This window comes from Merops nubicus, unplaced genomic scaffold (assembly GCF_000691845.1).
Source record: "Merops nubicus isolate BGI_N331 unplaced genomic scaffold, ASM69184v1 scaffold13862, whole genome shotgun sequence".
In the NCBI taxonomy this organism is placed as follows: domain Eukaryota; kingdom Metazoa; phylum Chordata; class Aves; order Coraciiformes; family Meropidae; genus Merops; species Merops nubicus.
In genome coordinates this window covers 3,681-24,506 of record NW_008594359.1, presented here as the reverse complement: position 1 = coordinate 24,506, position 20,826 = coordinate 3,681, and the positions used below count along the sequence as shown (strand labels likewise).

Sequence of the window (20,826 nt, the reverse complement as noted above, 5' to 3'; positions counted from 1 at the left end):
GAACTCAGAGGTATTCCTTTACAGGAAAAGTGACCAAGCTTCTGCAATGGTACTGGAGTTTCCTTGTAAGAACAGTCTGATGAGGGCTACTAAAGTCTACCTGTCCCGTACTGCACATTTAGAGATGCACAGAAAAACTGGGGAAATGAAACATATCTTTCTCCTTTCATTTTTGTATGCTGGCATCAAAACTAGCCCTTAAAAATGGAATCTGAAATATAATAGCCCAGCTGTCTTCCTGTTTCAGGAGGTGTTAGTGGTAGCAGGGAAATCAAATTACAGGATGGGCATTTTATTCTCATATCAATGACTAAGCATCTGCTCCAAAGCGCATTCAGTCTATGGCACTCTCATCTTTCATGGCCTCTGAATTAAGGCCTCAGAAGAAGCATCACTTTTTGTATAAATTAAAGAAATGGGAATTTGAAGACTATATTTCTGCATTAAAATGTTTTCTTTGTCAATGTTAGAGATAAAATCTCATATTACTGACTGAAGGAAGCTAGAATAAATAAGAACAACCTGTATATTTACTTCAACGACTTTCTGGAACTTTGTTTAAAGCTGTGTACACTGTTTCATTCTCTACCTTTCCACAGGAATCAAGTCTGCAAACACTAGTACAATACCTCATTTTATAGATCAAGAACAAGATTTTGAAGTCACAATAGGTTTTTTTAAAATTTTCTTTTCTTTTTTATGAATGAGGTCAATACCCAGTAACAGTCAAAAAAAGCTAATTTAATGTCAGGAGTTTCAAGGAAAGAAATAAAGAGCAAACCAACAGTGTCTTTATGCCTGTATAAATGCATGGCACTCCAGCATTTTCGGTACTGCATGAAGTTACAGTCCTCTAACTTAAAAAGCATACAGCACACTGGAAGAGATGAAGAAAAGAAGACTCTTCTCAGTGTTCTAAAAACACTATGGCAAGTAAAAGATATAAAACAAAATAAAGGGATGTTCCTTGCATGCTACAATTTGTAGGGCATGGGATGTTGTGGATACTTAAAAGATGTATGAGCTGAAGAAATGCCAGTACTAATTCATCAGAACCAAGTCACTGAAAAGCATTAAACACAGATTCCACCCATGGTTCAGGAAATCCCTGAACAGCGAGTGCTGGAGCCTGGGAGACTAACTATATCGCTAAGCGCTGCTGCATGCTCGCTTTCTTATTCTCTTCTACTGGCATCTATTATAGCTCCTTGTGAGAACTGAGATACTGGGATAAATGAGCCTTTGGTTTGAACAGATTTAACTGTTCTTATGAAATGAGGCAGAGAGAAATTAGGTAATTTAGCCAGGAAATCTATGCCAAAGCAAAAAGCTAATGTTCTTGATCCTGAGCCTAGTCCAGTGCCATAAACAAAAGTATATAGTTCTGCCTCAAATCCTAGTAAGCTAATGGCAACTGAGCATATACGAAGCTATGCACCATCTGCCAAGTAAAACTGGTAAGGATCACTTGTGATGGGGAGAGTGCATCAGCCTTTGTGCCCAGTTAGCTTTTAGTCTCTCTGTGATTCCCAAGGAATATCTCTGTTGGGTTCCCAAAGCACGGACAAATTGCCTTATGCAAATAGCCACTTGTTTTTTATTCACTTGAGATTTACAAGAGAAGCAAAAATTCCCTCTCACAGGTTTCCAGATCTAAATCAGTTTAATATTAATTAGCTAAATGATCACATAAACAAAAAATAAAATAGGTCATTTAACTTAGAATAAAGATCAGATAATGCCTGCCACAAAATTTCAGAAAGAGGTAAGTTTGGGATTTTTTTTAACCAACTCTTCTGATTCATATACAGTCACATACAGTCAGTAGAGATTCACGACAATATTATTCTAAAATGTTCCCATCACATCCAACACTTATTAAAATAATCTAATCTGTTTAAACATATTGGAGGGAAGAAGAGCTGATATGTTTTTCCCTAAATTGTTCTTTGATTTGGTTTCAAGGTTCAAAGATCCACCCAGTTTTTGTGTTAACAGCTAGCATTGATGTCACTGGGAGAAACAGAACGGAAGATAGAGGTGGAGGCTGAATTTGAAGATAAATTGAACAAAAACATTAGAAACCACTGGATAAGAAAAGCAAACAAACATCCACCTCTGGTTTCATAACTCTTCCTTGTTTCTTGATGTATCGTAATATCCTTCCTTTCCCTTTTTAATCATGCAAACTCACAGCTGTCTTTTCAAATATTTTTAGACCCAAATTCAAGTGCCTTACTTGATACCATATGTCACACATTTCCTCTTCTTTTTGTGAAATGGCTTCAGATAGAATGGTTTAACCTTATTTTGCTGCTGTCTGGATTTTTTCTCTTGATATTCAGAAGCCTCCTTCTATCTTAAATGTCATTCATTTTAAGTCATTTCATCACATTTTGGTCACAGGTTTTAAATTCTGCACCTTTAATCTTCTTAACTAATATAAGCAGTTAAAAACTCATTTATTCCAAATTGTACCATGATGAGGATACGTGCCTACACAGAGCAGCTAAAGGGCAGTGGAAGAGTCCTGGTAGAAAATTAGTAAGTGCAAGCTGGAAAAAGAAAATCAAGTGACAATAACAGAATGTAAAATAGACCAGAGTTGCTCTATTTTACAATGTCCAGATGCTTTTTTCTTTCTGCTGCACTCTTACCTTTCTACCACCTCTACCGTGCCATCACATTAGCTTTTAGCTAGTCACATAATTTTCAGCATGGGGATTTGATTTATTGTCTTAGATGACAATGTCTAAAGAACACCAAATGCTGCTAGTAGACTTACATGTGAAGAGTCTGAGCATTAAAATTTAGTTTAATGGAATACCTAAGTTCATGGTTTCTTTTTGCCTGATGGCTGGTGTGGATTCTTTTAAGCTGGATAATAATTTGCCTCAAATCTTGTACAATTAAATTGTATCTCAAATTTAATACTGCTTCCTGAGTTCTCTTCTTGGATTCAATTTGTATAAATTTATTCTTTCTAGTTCAGAGAAATGTAAATCAATATCCAGGGACTTCTCTGAAATGCACTGCTTCTGAATGACTGTCTCATTTTATTTTATTATTTTTATTTCATTATCATTAACATCCCAGGTACTTTGATAAATGTGAAAGATAAGCATTCTTTCTGAGGTTTCTCTGCACTTACCAAGGATGAGGCTGGATAATTATAACAACTGACTATGTTTCAAGTGATTTAAATCAGGTAAAAAAACTTCTAACCCTAATAATTTGAAAATTAAGCTACTGTAACTAAATTCAGCATTATTTCATTCCTTCATCTGTGGTAGCAATTCATACTTATATTTATAGCTTTCCTCATCTCACCTCATATCATTTGGCTAGTACATTCAAAGTCCTCCTTACAGCAGGCACTAACCTTTATTACCCCACTTAACACACGGGCTTTGGCTTCTACTACAACATTGCTTCTGCTCTTAGGAAGTCTCTGGCTGAATTTCGTTGCCATTTCTCATCATCGTTTTTTCAAATTTTGCTTCTGACTTGTCAGGCTGGAGGAGTTACAGTGATTTAGTAGTAGTCCCAAAATAGAAAAAAGCAGGTAGGAAAGCTTGAACTAGTCATCACCATTATTTGACTACCGAAATAAATACCCATATGGGGTTTTTGAGGTAGAAGATCCAAAAAAGTAATTTTCTTTTTAACATAAGTTTGAAAAAAAGAGAATAAAACCCCCTTTAGACTCTGATGATATAGTTAACAGACACCACTCTTCTCAGTAATGAATCTGGCCTGCAGTACATAAAATCTGAAATTGACCAACATTAACATTTTCAAGTTTTCTTTTCAAATTTTGAAATAAAGTATGTACACTTGAAATAAGCGTTTCTTCAAAATTCTGAGAAGCACTTTGAAAGACTGAAGTCCATGAGAAATTATTATATCTTATTATTATTATGAACAGCTTCAATATTTGTTGTGAGGTACAGTATTCAAGTTCTTTTTTTTTTTTTTTCATTCAAGGCCTCAGGAAAGATTAAGAAAACATGTTTTCTTTAAATTAGATTGTTTTTATACATCCTTATTTATATCATCTTTATTTTCCTTAAAGAAATTTAGAGACAATTACTTTTAATGGCATTTAGATTCTTAAGCACCCCATTGAAACTGAGACTAAACTTACTAAACCAGATAAGCACCCATGAATATGGTGCCTTTGATGTCTAATTTACATTTTGCTAGTTAGCTATGTAAACATGAAAATTCAAATTCAGGTAGCTAAATCTCAGGAGCAGATTAAAATTGTTTTTCTGCTATCTTAAGTTCAAAATTAAATAAAGCACTTAAGCCTGTTTTTAAATATGGTCCTTGTTAAGGCAGAACATGTAACCATGTATTGTTAAATCCATAAAAGCTCTTGCCAATGTGGTATTTTCCTGATTCAATGCCAGTGAAAACTAGAAAGCCACCAATGGAAAAAAATTTTTGCTCCAGTTTAATTCTTACAGTAATATAAATCCTAGTTCATCCCAAAGGCTATTACTTTTATCTCTTTGAGAAATTTTAGAAGGGTTAGAAGTCTAGACTTGTTTCTGACTATACTTCTTACTACCCAGACAAACAAATAAGAAAGGTGTTGTGGACATAAGTTGAAAAAACATCCCTTTTTATTTCTTTTCACCAAGGGAATAATTTTTGACCACCATTTGATTCCTCTTACTCAAATGGCTAATGTAGCTCATGAAATGTCATTACTTCATATCAATTAGATGTTAGGCTTTTTGTAAGTAACTGAAACGTCCAGCTTTTCTTACTGTCTTCTATTATCTATTTTAAAGTATTTCCTTATTTATTATCTTTAATACCTCATGAAATATATTGGTTGTAAAAATAATATCTAAGTCATTAAGTATTATCTAAACTACTTGCTGCAATGTCAGCTAAAATAAATGACATTTTTAAGGGATTCTATATCATCCTTCTACAAAAAATAACAGACATTTTCCTTTATTTTCTTTTAGCCCTCTCTTTAAGACTTTTATTTTGTGATTCTGATATGTGACTGTTTTTATAATGTCAGGGAAGTACCTTGAGTTAAAAAATTTATTGTGCTATAATCTTTGCACGGAGAGATTTACCATTTCTGTATTCACCATCCTTTACACTGTAGTCTTACTATCTCCCTCCAAGGTAATCCTTTTACAGAGGGTCGTAGCTTTTCAATGTCCGCATGAAAACACATTTGCACAAAGGAATAAAAGCCAGATTCACAAACCTACAAATGACAAGCAGAAAGGGCTTGTATTCCAGCTTGCTTTCCTGCAAAATCCTTTGAAAGGCTAAAGAGCCTTTTCAGGGCAAGGACTAATCTGCAGACTTGTATGGCTATGTCTGAATGTAATGAGATTCCAGTAAACACATGCACTCCCTGTCCACACAGGGAGATCAGTTTAAGAGTGGCTTATTTTCAGTTACTTTCAGGCAGCTAAAACCAGACCTGAAGCACTACTTCAACTGAAATGAGAATGCCTGTGCAGAGATTTGAACTACCTTAGTAAGACATTCACAAGTTTGCTTATGGACAAGACTGAATTTACACAGAGAGCTCTTCCACCATCAAAACTTCCATTGCCTTGTCCAAACTTTCCTTTTTTGGCTTCGTTTCTTGACTGAGGTTAAACAAAGTCAACTTTCCCTATTACTGTTCTATCTATCCCCACCAAACTTTAAGAGAATGTACTCATGGATGAATCATTTATTATTATAACTGCCTGTTGGAAGAATCTTTGTGGCCTTGTTCCATGTTAAATGATGCCCAAGCTTTCCATGTCCTAAATTCAGTATGAATTTCACAGCTTTTTAGTTAGGAATCTAAACTCATGATCTAGACTAAACCTTACTGACTTCGAGGCATTTGTTCTTTAGTAAGTATTCCAGGAAAAGACCCTAGATATGGCAGCAGCAGGCTCATGAAGACTTACATTTTCATTGCTCCCACACTTGAGTAACGAAACCAGATCCCTGTTTCTTATAACAAAAGATGATGAAATGCATAAACACAAAGATTTGTTAAAACAGAATAAAATAAATTGTTATTCAGAGAAAGTAAATTAAGTTAAGCGCCTCAAGCAGCTATAATTAAATTGAACATGCCACTATGACTATTGTTGCTATATCACCTTCATGACCACTGATGCTTAGCCGAACAGAAACTGAAATGTGGATCAAGCAAAGGGGAAAAACAACAGCACCATTGCTCTGCAGTTTTCTGCTGTTTGACACATGGTTTGTATTGTAGGTGCACTCATATCCCTTATGAAACCCTTTGCAAGCTTGTAAATAAACGTTAGTTACAGAGAGTAAAGTTGATTTATACAAATGGCAAAACGCTTTCAGGTTTCGTGTTGGTCCCATACTTCAGACAACCTGTAAGTATAGGATGAAATCATTAGAGAGTTACTGCTTTGAAAAAGTAATCAATGCCATTTGTTTTCTGATTACACGTTTACCCATTCATAATTAAAAAAAATAAATCATACCTCAGGGCATAAGAACTCATTGGAAGGCAGTCTTCCTCTCTTAGAATGTTTTTTTTTCTAATCCCCTTTCAAAAGCTCTTTCCAGTTCTGGAATGAGGTTGAATCAATCAGTATATATGTTTTTATTGTGCCCCAGGAGTAAAGATTTCTATTATCTGAGAAGCTGCAGTACAGAAATCTGACCAATTCTTTGAATATCCTGGTATTAAGACTTTTTGCTTTTCTTTTTTTTTTACAATGGCATGTTATAATTTTGTGTAGTCTTGGCTCTTATGTACGTACAGGGTCTTTGAAAGGCATCTAAAGATTATTCAGTGGACAGAGAGCTCTATCATTTAGTTTGTCTAGGGATTTTTTTTGGCCTGGAGACATGAGATAATTTTCTCATGACAATGACTAAGCTTCATCTTTCAAGAAATCTGAATTACAGAGAACAAAACCAATTAAGGCTGAAACACCTGGCCTTGGAAGAAGTCTCAGGACTGAAGAAGAACCCACAATATTTTGGTGTCATCCTCAACCAAAATGTGTAGGAGCTTTACATATCACTGATAAGATGGTGCCACCATTGCTAATTATCTCACTGGCAGAAAAATACATATAATAACATGAAAAAGCCAGATTTCTACTAAGAATTCATATTTTATTTTCTTCTGCCAATACTTTCCTAGCTGGTTTGTGAGCAAAGATCTCTGCACCACGAGAAAGATTTTTCTTTCTTTTTTTCTGTTTTGTCAAAAGACATGATCAGGCAAAACATTTAAATAAGGGTAAACCTAAGGTATGTGAATAATTGCATTGCCTGAAGCAAGGCCAATGTTTAAGGAGGACAGCAGAGATCTGAACTTTACATCTTCTTCCTTATATATGGAAAGGTCTCAGATGAATAATCTATTTATCCAGTGGATTGTTTCTCTTTAAACAAAGAAGAAAGCAAAATACACTGTATATTTGTCACTGTCAGTTTGCATGTTTATTTTTTTTAAGTCAACATCTATGAAATAAGTTCGATCCAATGTGGAAATTTTAGGAAATGAATAAATTTCTCTCATTTCTGCAGTGCTCCACTCTGTCACTGGTGTTGGCCATGTCATATTCCCACTTGAACGGGTGATGAGAAATGTTTATACTCAGATCAAGCTGCTTGCTCAACTTTCCTGTGGTGGTTTATGTTAAATACAGAAGAAGGCACCAAGCTAGTAATCCCTGAAAGCATCCTTCTGATGAGTCACGCTGGGCTGTTAACAAAACTCTAGTCACTCCTTACCAGGCTTTTAACTCCATGTAGTGCAGACGTGTGAAAGGGATCAAGTGAATTCTAATACTCTCATCCCGAGTGATGCTACTTGAGCTCTGCACTTACAGAGAACAAGGAACGTGACCCTGAAAATTTTGAAATTCCACTTCTCTTCAGTAATTTTGTCGCTGTTTTTTTTTTTTTACCCAATGGCATAAGCTTTATCTTATGTAAAAGAACAACTAAGATTGTTTTATGTTTAAAAACAAATGGACATATCTTCAAGTCCTCATTTTTCTGCCACCAATTGTATTACACATTTATATGCCAGATATTCTGCACATAAAACAGTTTACTACAAGACCGACATTTAATTCGCTTAATTAATTTCATTGTGCAGGCATGTTTGAAGCTACATTACTGAAGGATTCCTCCAAAGTAACCATTTAACAGCTAAGTAACCTTTAATTACTTTGCTGTAATGATACACATCTAAGACAGATATTGTTATACTGTGACATCTGAGCACTTTAACCTAAAGGTAGTTATTAGCACTCCCATGCAAGATTCATTATGGATCATATTTCATTAATGGAGAGTATTGTATTCTCATCTGATTATGTACTTGCAAACATTTATTAACATATCTCCCTGACCATGTTGCAACCCAGGGGAATCCATAGATTTTCATAAATCAGGTAGTATTCCTTAGCTCAAATATATGTAATCATACAAGAGAAAAGTTGTATGACAGCTCTTCTAGAACAGTTTGATGCATAGATTAAATAGCAAAAGAGTTACTTGGGCTGAACAGATATATAATTATGAGTAGCCGTACAATATTTGAAAATTAAAAAAATTAAATGCAAATTAATGCTGCATTTCAAGAATCCCCAGTTGTGATTTATATCACTACAGGTGAGAAGGTTGTCCAGACTTGTAGCTGACTGCAAATAAACACAAATTAGAATGGATCAGATGACATAGCAAGTCACCACCAATTCTAACAGGTATGAATTCATTATGGTACATTTATCCATTCTGCACAATACCTTTTATCTAAGTTTTCCAGTGGTGACTGTTTTTCCATCCAGTGTATTTCTCACTTTCTTTTCTGACTCACTGAGTTAAAGAAAAACTACATTTAAAAAATACATATATATATTTTCCTTTGGGGAGTAAATAAAAATAACCATATATGAATTATCTATGATAAATAGTAGAGAAGTGGAAGAGAAAGAAAAAAGCAGGTATTAGCTTCTCTTTCTTTCAGTTCCCAAGTCATGGTTGAAAGTTGCTCACCCTTTTTCAATGAAATGAGTTACTTAGGAAATAACTAACTTACTCAAAGTCTACAGAGGCTTGAATGAATCAGAGGCATGTATTTCATCTCAGTCAAGTCATAGTCACTGAATTACTTGTCTTACATAAATGAGGGAGAAGTGATGGAAGGAACAGAAAGTCACAAAACCTTTCCCTCACAGGATTGATGTTTGAGGGAAGACAGAGAGATTCTGTCTGGTTTATGCTCAGGAGCTCAAAGAAGAGCCAGCATGTTTCCAAACAGACTTACTGAGTGTCACAAACAGAAAGCAAGTTGTTACAAACAATGTAAGCTAAAACTGAAAATGAATGGAAGAGTAAATTTTTTTTCCCCCAACTGACTTCAAGTGGTTTTATTCTTAGATTTGGAGGACAGAAAGAGTTGCTGTGATCACTTAGTCTGATTTCCAGCATCACACAAGCAGTTGGCATATGCGACAAGCACAAATATTTAAAACACTGCCTGTTTCAGTACTATTCTTAATCTCCCAGTCTTTCAACAGTAAATTGATTAACTCTTCACCGCAAAAGTTATATAGACTAATGTGTAAGGAAGATAATTATTCATACCTATGGCCTGCTTTCACTTCTGTTAATTTTAGATAATTTTATGCACACTCCCATGTTCCTTCCATGCACAAAATACAATCTCTGTCTAATCTATGACCCATCCTAAAATTCTATTTTCTTCCCGTTGACAGCAATCAAGCGTATGTTGCTGTACTGCATCTCCGTTCACATAAAAGCACTGTTTAAAGAAGGATGAACTATTTTCTCTCGTGTCAGACTTCTAAGATCTTGAAAAACCTGTTAAACTATCTGTGTTATCTTATGCCAGAAAAACATGTGATGCAAAAAGATGAAAGGTTGTACACCGATAAAGAACGTTTGCTTTGTTCTTTGTAAAGGTATTTAGCAAAGTTAGAAAGTAACACAGTGGTTAAACTGTCTGCTTTTGTTTTGCAGACCAAAACAGGCATCTTGCAGCTATCTTTGTGTGTATGGCATATATAGGATTAATTCTTAACTGCTTTCTTATATGGTTCAGTAAAGTCTCTCCTTAAGAAGCAAAATATTAATTACTAACCAAAGCTTCAATATTTAGCACTCTTTTCTTACTGAATAGTGGAATTTTATTATTGCAACAAACTTAGCAACAAATTTGAGACACTCTATAACACAAGGCAGAGAAGAAAGTTTCAAAATCTTGTAAAGGCAAGAAGGCATCTGGAAAGTATTATGAAAGCTTTTTTAAATAAATAGAAATCCATACTTAAAAATGGAGATGGTCAGCATAGCAGGAGAAGAACAACTGTTTCCTGTTCCACCAGGCAACTGCTGGACATATCTATGTAATGCTGTTTACTCACAGAAATAGTAGCTTCACCTGTAGTTGCTCTGCTTTTTATCAAAGGAGAAATAAGATTTAATCATTGTGGAAAAGCCAGTTTTGTCATGGCAAATGCAGCTTTTGATGAAAGAAAGAGATACATAAGGAGCTTGGAAGCATACCAAGAAGGCCTCCCGTTGTGGAAAGTGACTTTTTTCTTTCCTGAATCTGTTTGAAAGATTTTTTTAAATCTGTGAGTGTTGTCATCTTTTCCTTGGGAAAATGCCTATTTTCTGGGAATTCTGAATCAGTAAGACTCCTACAGCCAGAAGCAAGTTTAGAAGGAGGTTTTGAGGAGACTATCAGGTGCCCCTCCATCACTGCTGAGCAACCCGTACTATGGCCATACAGAAACTCCCTGGACTAATCACAGTCACCATGCTCAGGTACCATTAAGCTCACATGTGAACACACAGAAACTATAAATATTAAGTTGATGTGAAAGCATGGAAATAGGTAGTGGTTTCAGACTTGCTTGTAGCTTCTGAGAGTTAAGTATCTCCTACAGCCTTTAAAAATCAGGCTTGAAGTGCACTTCATCACACATCAGCTCTCAAAAAAAATTTAGACAAATACCAGTGAAGTTAGTTAACATCAACATGTTCTTGGTTAGGTCCCCATGTCTGAATATTTAATAAGACTGCATAGTTTGCTGTTCTGCCTTTCACAGCCTCATGCCCTGTGTGTGGAAGATCACCCACAGCTAAAACTTGCTGCATTGTGATTTTGGTTGTTTAAAGACTATTTGACAAGATGTTTGTACTGAGCTACAAACTCAATACAGTCACTTCCTTCAGCAGAAATCATATTTAAAACGTGATTCTTCTTTATGAAATTCTTTCACAATGAATAATGTTGCTTTGATGCTGACCTATCCATATCTAAGCTCAGTAACTCCTTCTTTCAGTTTTGCTTCCTTCTATGCCTCTAAATCGAGAAATAATTCTAAGTAATTTCCTCAATTAAATCAGTCTATACTATAGGCTGGCTTTCCACTGTTTTTATTACATTGGTTTCCCAACAGATGGTGGTTTTGTTATTTTACTTTTTTCTTCCCTATGTTGGTTGAGAGATCAAAGGATTCAAGCATACTTGTCTTTTGTTTCAGGAGCTGTGTGGATGAAATTTTGCATATGTTGCATGACTGTGAAGTTGGGTTAATGTTTTCAATTGTTACTCTAAAGAGAGGCAAATGCTTCACTTCTGTGCTACTAGACACATTATGGCTCTGTTGATGAACAAACATAATATTCCCACCCAGAAAACATCTTAATGTAATTGCCATCTCTCTTAAAAGTGCAATCTAAGTCTGTAATGAACTAGGAAAACTGTATCATCTTATGGTAAAGTAAGGTAATCATGTGCTAGTAGGAATATTTACATTATCAAAATAAATTATTCATCATAAAATCCTTTAACTGATAGGAGAAATAATGAAAATCCAAATGCTATCAATGGGTGTATTTTCAGCTCCTCTGGTAGCCATCACTAAAATTAATTTTCTTTAATCAGTCATAAGAGTCTGAGTCATCACTCTAACAATGCTAGAAATTAATGTTTTTTTCTGTGACTATACAAGTTAAGAGTGAACCTCAGTCTTAGTAACACCAATATAAGCAATAGAGAACTCCAGTGAAGACAACTAGTGATAGGAAAAAACACCCTGCATTTTAAAAAAGGAAATGAAATCCAGATCCTAAGAGTGTCTTTAACTTTAATCACTCATTATCTGAGCATATTCAAAGTTACCCATGGTTTTAAGACACAGACTCACAAAGCAAGATATTGCATGTGGTCTAAATGAAAACCCACTCAAGGGTTCTGCATGTGGGCTTGTGTACATTCTGCTCCACAAATTTCCTTCCATGGAGGTCTCTTTCTATCTCACTCTTCTTTTTCTTCCCTCCAGCAACATAAATAAAAGTTTTCCCACAGTTCTGAGACTCATTTCTTTGAACCTAATGAATATGTCAACTGGCTTTAGTTTCTCATTCATGGAAGTCACTCAGCTGTGGCATACTGTATGCCGTTCTCCACTGTAACCAGCCAGCCTTTCTCAGCCACAGAGAGTGAAAGCCATGTATGGTGAGGGAACAATGCTCTTCTCAGTCACCTCACTGCGAGCATGTTAGCGCATAGATTCCTCTCATTAGGAGTTAGAAGGTTCAGATTTGACACTATCACTCACACTGGACTCTCTGCATGGAGAAAATCTAAAATAAATCTGTATTACAGTTACTTTGCATGAGTTGTTTTTTTCAACAGTGGAGAAAAATATGCAGGATCTTGCCACCATCAAGCTTCATTTTCTGTCATGGTATGTCTCTAGTGATCAGATCAGATTCACAGAAACACCAACATATGGACACAGACCATATCCTTACCAGTTCCCTCTCATCTCAAGGAAGTTTTCAAATAAAATCAAACTACAGAGTGCTAGAACATCACCTGAAGAGGGACTTTCAGTTTCATTTTCTTTACCACATATAAATAAAGTAATATTAAAGTAATACGGCTCTGGAGTTGAATTTTTTTTTTTTTTTTTTTTTTTTTTTAACTTAAGAATAAACTGGGAGTTCTGCCATAGCAATTTGGATATATTTATCAAGTCTTAAACAAAATTTAGCTGTTGAATAGCTGAACTGATCAGACTTGAATAATAATAGGGGTTTCATTAGTGGTTTCTGCTGTACAACAAAAGGCCCTTGAGGTTGTAAATTCCATGGTTTTGTTCTGCTTCTCAACCAATCTTATACTTCTTCTCACTAAAGAACTATGCTCCCATTTTGCCTAAACCATTTGTCTGTAATCTGAGAAATAAAGGTGAAGAAACAAAATAGCCAACCACAATGTTTTGACTTGCAACAGTTTAAAAGTTGATTTCATTTCCTTCATGCAAATGTTCAACTCTTGTCTGAGTAAAACTCAGACGTAATTACCGACTTTCTGTCACTTTAGACATCAATAGATTCCAAATTGCTTAGGTGTAATTATGAAATATGCAAGGGCAGGACTGAATGCATTAAATGACAGCTGAAAATCTATGATGTTCGTATTTCCTGTCAAAGATTAAAGCATGACTCCTTTTCTAAAAACTTTCCCCTCTGAAATGATATTTGTATTGCATCTGAATTTAAGAGACTGAGCCAGATCCTTTGCATGTATATGATTTGGAATATTCATATGCTTACAAATATACCTTTATACTGGTAAATGGAAGATCAGCTGTCATAATGGCACATCCTTCTTAATTGAATATGTCAGGATAATGAACACTAGCTGTAAATTTAAATTATTATACCTTTACCTGTGTGTTTTACGTAAAAAGTTTAGTATGCTTTAGAATTTGTATTATGAAATAAATTCTTGTCTTGTTAAAATAAGATACTTGAGAAAAAAATCTCTTTCAAGATTTTTCTTTCTCAGTTTGCTGAGGATGAAATATCCATAGCAGCTGTGTAGACTTTCCCAGCAGTGAGGGGTAAGAAAGATGTCAGCCACTGCTGCCATGTGTGCTATTCAGTGGAGAGTAGTTTACCTCATAAATTAAACTATTCTGACAGCTAAATTATTGCATAAAGCCTAATAGTCCTATGTTAAAGGATGTACTCTGGAAATAAATTTTTATTGGAATTATATTTTGCTTGAGGTTGACAGGATGAAGTTTTGAAAAATCTGAGTTCTCCTGGTTTAACTTCTCTTTTAGCAAACCAAGTGTTCAAAATACAGCTAAAGCCAAAAGAGATCTGCAATGTATTCAAAGACAGGCCTTCATAAATAATAGCATTTAACCATGAACCTGGTTAATATTTGTTTATAAAGGGGTTTATGGAGTTTTTAAAAAAGTCTTTTAAATGGGAATCAAATTACCTCTTTATTGTGACCTTCTACTTCTGTAACTTTATCACAAGACAATGCCATATACCTAGAGGTGCCATTTGGGATATAATACTTGGCTTGTAAGAAATACATGATTCTGCATGGCAGTGCTTTAAAATGTGTAGAGCTTCTAACAACACACCTTGGTTTTCTTACAGAAATATTTGTCAGAGCTTACCAGAACAACTGGCTCACTTAGGTTGTCTTATGAGACCCAGCTCTCATGTTCTCAATCCCTTCCCTGTAAGTAAGAACTGTTTTGGGGTCATTGAAAAGTTCCCATAGCATATCCCTTCCCAATCAATGTCATAGTGAATTATTGCTTGGAAAAAAGAATTATATGCTATATTAAGCTACACATAACTGTATATAACCTTCCAAAATACTAGGAAGGTTATAGCTATGCCAAGATTTATTCTTTTTTAAAAGTGAAGGTAAATTGTACATGTGCGAAAAGCCTCATTTCATGTAAAGATTTTTCACACAGGGTAGCTTAAGGGACTGGAAATCTACGTCATGTGGAGAAGCAGAAGTGAAGGTTTGAAGACCCAGCAGCCTCCAGAGGAATCGAGCCCTTTTATTATGTGATTGGCCACTGATCCTGTGAGATGCCTGGACAGATGTGAGCCTAACACTGACTATCCTGTTGCCTGCCGTCCTCCACACACATCAGTGTAGCAAAAATGTCCAGTGCCTGGGTTTTCTCAGTATAGCAGAAATCATTATCCTGCCTTCTGTGAAACAAGGTGAAGCATATCAGCCTTTAAATATCTAAGATTTTTTTTTTTTTCCCCACGGCAAAACCACTCATGCAGTTGAAAGAAGTTCTCTAAAAGGTACTTAGACTGTATGTGAGCTGGAGATGTGGCTCTTCAGTTTTATTTTCATGTCCTATAGCAACAGGATGCTAGTTTGAAAGGTTAAAGCATCTCTGAACTAATATAGGCAGTTACAGTCTGCAAACTAGACCTTTTATTGGCATTTATCTGTGAATATAATGATGCTTAGAATTAGTATGTCACACTAGTTCTGTCACAGTTATTACATCACAAATGAGGATCATCCTTTAACACTATCTTTCTTCATATTTTCTCTATATATTGGGTAAGCATATAAATGCTATATAAAAGTATTTTAGCCTGAGGTGACTCTTAACTTAAAAAATCACTTGCTCAAATATTTCACTTAAAAAGTACAGGTCAGAATGTTAACTGATGTAAATTGACACAGCTTTGCTGCCTTCAATGAAGTTAGGCCAATTTATAACACATCAGCTACTACTGAAGTCAATGTTTTACCCTCAATTTTATAGTAGATAACAGAACACAACACACTTTCTACCAGTAGCAGCACTCACTGGTCCTTCAAGCAATGTGTTCCTCCAAACTCATTCTCAGGAAAAAACCTTCTCTTCCATCACTTTATATGTATATATAATATATGCAGACAGATAAAAAAAGAAAAATGCATAAATGTATCAGAATAGGATGTCCATTACTTAGAAAATGCACTCTAGACCTCTTCTAATGTGAAGCACAGAAGGGATAAAAAAAAAAAAAAAAGTGGAAAGTATAATTCAGCAAAATTTTATGAGTTAAACTAAAGATTTTTAAAATACAGAGAGTCCGGAAAAACCAAATATGTTACAGGTGGTAGCGTTATATAACTTCATATGCAACAACTTAATGTTTTATGTACATCATAAATCTGAACTAAATTTAGAGCTTCTTTATTGATTAAGAATGAGAAATAACCTGTAAGTAAAGTGATCCCAGATCTTTTAAGTTCCCCCACTTAATAATGAGTTTTAATCTGTTGGAAAATGACAAGAAATTTGGAATTAGGAGACAATAAAAGAAGCCGGGTTGGGTCTTCAGACAGCATCTATTGATTTACCTCTTTTGAAGAAATCCTGATGTATTACTGCTGAGGATCTGGCAAACAATTTTGTACAGCTCTTGCAATGCCTGTCTGAGTGTAAAAAAAAAAAGGTTCTACAGGGCATTCTTTACAGCTCCACCTGTATGTAGGAGTTAAGTAAATGGGAAATCCTGTTCTTTCCTAAACAGGACTATTCCCTGCTGGGTCACACAAACTACCCCAAAGGGAGCCCAGGGGAAAGGAGGCAGGCTCCTTCCCCCTGCTCAGGCACGCACAGGCAAGTGCATTTTGCATTCTGTTGTGATTTCCTAGCAGCTTTAATGCACTTCTGTGTCTCCCTGCAGTTGGATTCGTTCCTTTCAAGCACAGATCTGACTTGTGTAATTTTGCAGTCACTAAGTACAACATTCCAACACATCCAATCCTGTTTCCTCAGAAGTCAGCAGGAGCAGAACATAGCTTTACTAATTACTTTCTTGTTTTGTCTGGTAATTGGTTTCTTGTACTATATTGCATTATGTGGAGACAATGCCACATGTTGCCCAACACCGGATCCCTGAAGTTAGTGTAGGTGTCAGTGTCAGGTCATCTCATCTAAACTCAAGCAAATACAATACAGACATCTGCATATGAGCCTGTTTGTCCCACAAAATGAAAGCACAAATATATAGCCTCTCCAATGGATGACCTCAAGCTTTAAAATAGGCTTTCCTCAGGTATTTTCTACATATACACATGCTAGATTCTCTCTAAACGTTCTTTCCCGCTTACTCATAGCTTATGTGCTTAAAGTCTATTCAAACATTAACTTTATTCTTTTCTCTAAATACTGTGGTTATTCGCTTACACATCTGGAATGGATTTAAGAGAAGATTAGGCTGCTTTACTCCTTAGACTGTGGTGTAATTCACAACATACTAGGTACTATACATTTGCACAGATCAGTTTTAATCAGATGCACAGCATGCTGTTCATACTCTTTTACCTTTTTATTATTATTTCTGATACTGTACTTCATCAAACTCAATTAGACCTGCCTGATTTCATCACTAGAAATGGTTTTCTTCAAGTATGGAACAGGGCTGCTTCATATTGAAGAGATATTCAACAGATATAACAATTCATATTCCCATTACTTTATGAATGTCACACAAAGTAATTTATTTCCTTCCTCAGTTGCAAGACTTGTACCATATTCCAGCCTCCTGCAGTCTACTCCAATTGCTTCCAGTGTCTCTCTATCACTTGCCACTCTTTTTCTTAAATTTCACTTCTTCATCCTCTTCAGTTTGGCATCCACTAATTTCCTCTCCTCACCAGACTCAGGCAGGTGGGTTATATTCAGAGCTCACATAAACAACCAATATTACTAGACACTAGGTACATTCCCTGACTATTCATATAATCAGTTCACATTTACCTCTCTAAGTGCTTTAAAAAATAAATAAGCAGATGGTGAAGTCAGTTAATTTTCTACAAGTGCTGTGGCAGAAAATTAATCTTCAGGAATTGCTCTAGATGGTAATTTTTAACTCAAAAAAACCACTTGCCTTCGCTTTTACTTTTTACCTTTTTTAGTATGCTAGGGATGTATAAACTAAACATGCTACAGAAGCAGTGGTCCTTTGACACGTCCAGTGCTGCTGTCTGACATGACAACATAAACCATCTGGCTTTCACAGCTGCAGTGTGCAGGGGTTAATATTGTACCCCCTCCATTCATAGTGTCTCTAACAGAGCTACTGTCAGTCAAGCCCCCTCCTCTTCCCCAGTTCCAGGAGAAGATGCACATTTGAAATTCCTGGCTAGGTGGTATGGGAATGGAAGGAGCAGGCTCTGGCTGAAAGACAGAGACAGGCCAGATTGTTTTTCATAGCAAAGCTAATAAATTCATTTATTCATCTGATTTTCAACTTCGCAAGGGACAGGGCCCAGGCAGACTGTCAGATTTGTCAAAGCCTGAGAAGAGGTGGGCACTGTTCCTTCCTGCCTGCCCCACTTTCTCTCTGCAGGGGCAGACTTTGGTTGAGAAGGCAGTGACCTCTCCTGTGTAACTGTCCAGAGGATACAGAAACTTATGCCAGTGGAAAGGCAGGTGGAGATGACTTCACTCATAGCTGAAGTATGGAAAGGAAATCAAAAGCTAACAGTGTCGTAGTAGTTCAGATAAACATACTCCTGAGTTGCCTGGTTTACAAAGAAGAAATCAAGGGTCATGAGAATGATTCAGTCACAGGGGACTAACAAACTTACTGCATAAATGACCAAAAAAAGCAACAATTTAGATTTTGTTTATAGCTAGGGGCTGCTAAATAGAAGCTAAAACAAACATGCTCTTTCAGCTCCAAGGACAAACACATCATTGACTCAAGACTTTCAAAATCCAGAAAGTTAAAACAAGGTTGGCTCTGGCTTCTCATCTCTGATCATCCTTTCCATAAAACCTTGATAAAGTGTGTGTTAGCTTTATGGTGCAGTCATAAAACAGCCAAATGTAGAAGTAAATGACCTCATACCAGCTATCTCTCTGCAGAGAGATTCGCTTGGCAGATAGCCAAGAATTGATTGACACACATCTTACAGAACTAGAGTTAATTAATATGTCTACCAATTCCCAAATGGATCTCAGGAAGAAGAGAATCTGTTTAATGCAGTAAGCAATGACATACTGTGTGTGGTCAAGAGACAATCACTAATTGCCAAGAATGCATTCTGGAATAAAGCATTAAAGAATATGAAAAAAACCCTTTCTACTTTACAGCTCCTTTATCCCTTCAAAACCTTATGCTTAGAACATTATAAAGACTTATGTTTCAAATATCAAAAGACATTTTTATAGAGGCAAATGGTTCCCAGACTATAAAGTCAATACTCAAAAGGTCTGTTAATTTTTCTACAAGAAATTCTGATTTTTTTTAAAAACCTCATCCTTATTCATTTAACAATCATGTCTTTATTTTCAGGAAAATCTGCAAACCTGAATTGAAAAATCATAAGGTAATTTGAAAGAACTGTTCTTTGAAGATTGCAGAAGCTACAAGAACTCAACTATAGATTTACCAGTAAAACATAACCACAAATTAGTGACTGCTGAAAACACATCAAGAGTCTGGTTGCTATATTGCAACAGCCCATCGAGCAATACCAGGTAAACCAGACTGAAAACAAAGTAAAGCAGACTAATCTATATTACATATTTATTTTAACAGGAAAATAAAAGATTGTTTTTTCTGGAGAGAAAACGTATTGCAATGGAGCACAGAGAAATTTTAGTCAGATCTTCAGCCAGGAAAACCAGCACAGCCCCACTGCTTTCTGTGGGTGATAAGGTTTTCCACCAGGGAAGACCCTACTTACCTATTTACGATCTATGCTGATCACTGACAAAACAGCAAAAGAGGTACTACGAGATTTCTGCAACACTAAGCAAAAATCAGCAAGCTACACATTTCAGAAAAATTGTTTGGTTTCCACTAAAAAGTAAGGAAACAAAACCTAGGTCACAGATGAAAAATTGTTAGTGTGCTAGGACAAATCTAAGAAGTGGCATTTAGGAATATATGACACCATTTTCATTCCCAGCTAGGAGAAATCTGTCACGGTGTCAGACTGCACTGACTGCTGGGAGACTAAAGGACAGAGTTGGCCCCAGAATAAACACACAGGCTGAACTACTGCTCTTACACCTTGTATCCATCCCAATCCAAAAAAGGAAGTGCTTTTAACTTCATGAACCAGGTAGAATGGGCTTACTCATGTTTATTTAGGCCCCTAGGGGAAAAGATGCTGTGTAGGGGAGAAAAGGAGAGATTCTGCTGTGATTTATCAATCAGCACGTCAGCACCTGATTCAGGAGCAGGTCTTACCAGATCCACCCACCGAGCCACAGAAACTAATGAGACTGCATTTTGGCAGGAAGAAATCATGGCTAAACACCAATAGAGATTAAAAAGAGGAAAAATAAAAACATTGTTTTAAGATAGTTTACCTCAGGATGGCTTCCAACTTCAATATAGGCACAGACTGGATGAAAAGCCCCTGTTCCACAAGCATACAAATGGGTTTGGTTGTAAGTCTTAAGCACCTTGATGAAATTAGCACATTCTCTCTGCAAAGAAATGGGAAAAAAATGTATCCACAGAGTTAATTCAGTGAATATGACTAATGAGAGCTCTTCTGTGTTAGGGATGTATGGCTGAATGAACAGATTTTAAAAGTGTGATCATTTCATGCTGTTTATAAGCTTGCTTATTTCTAAGCATTTAATAAATATCCTCATTTAGATTCTCATTTAAATATCTGTGGTTGCCATTTAATAAAGCATCCACCCTTGAAGAAAAGATTACACAAAAAAAATCCTAATTTTTGTTTCAGAAATGTTTCATCTTTGTAATTTATGCTATTGTCAAGTTTGTAAAAAAAAAACTCATTTATAAAAATGTGTCAGAATGAAATAATGAAGAAAAATGGACCAACTGTTTGCTTGTAATCAATTAAGTAACAATTAGAAGAAAAATGGGCCAGATGGAAGGAGTTGGTGAAAAACAAATCATTGATATAATGTTTCTAACAACAATATGAATGCTGCCTCACTTTCATTGTCTGTGTTTAGG

At 35.8% G+C, this 20,826-nt stretch overlaps 1 protein-coding gene across 1 annotated transcript in view; it reads right to left on the bottom strand.

Annotated features, from left to right (window-relative positions):
• Positions 1-20,318, bottom strand: part of SEMA3A (sema domain, immunoglobulin domain (Ig), short basic domain, secreted, (semaphorin) 3A) — a 99,029-nt gene extending 78,711 nt beyond the window's left edge. The window contains exon 1 of the mRNA XM_008935756.1: positions 20,202-20,318. The gene's annotated coding sequence lies outside the window, so the exon portion shown is untranslated. The remainder of the gene's footprint in view (positions 1-20,201) is intronic.
• Positions 20,319-20,826: the final 508 nt, after the last annotated feature.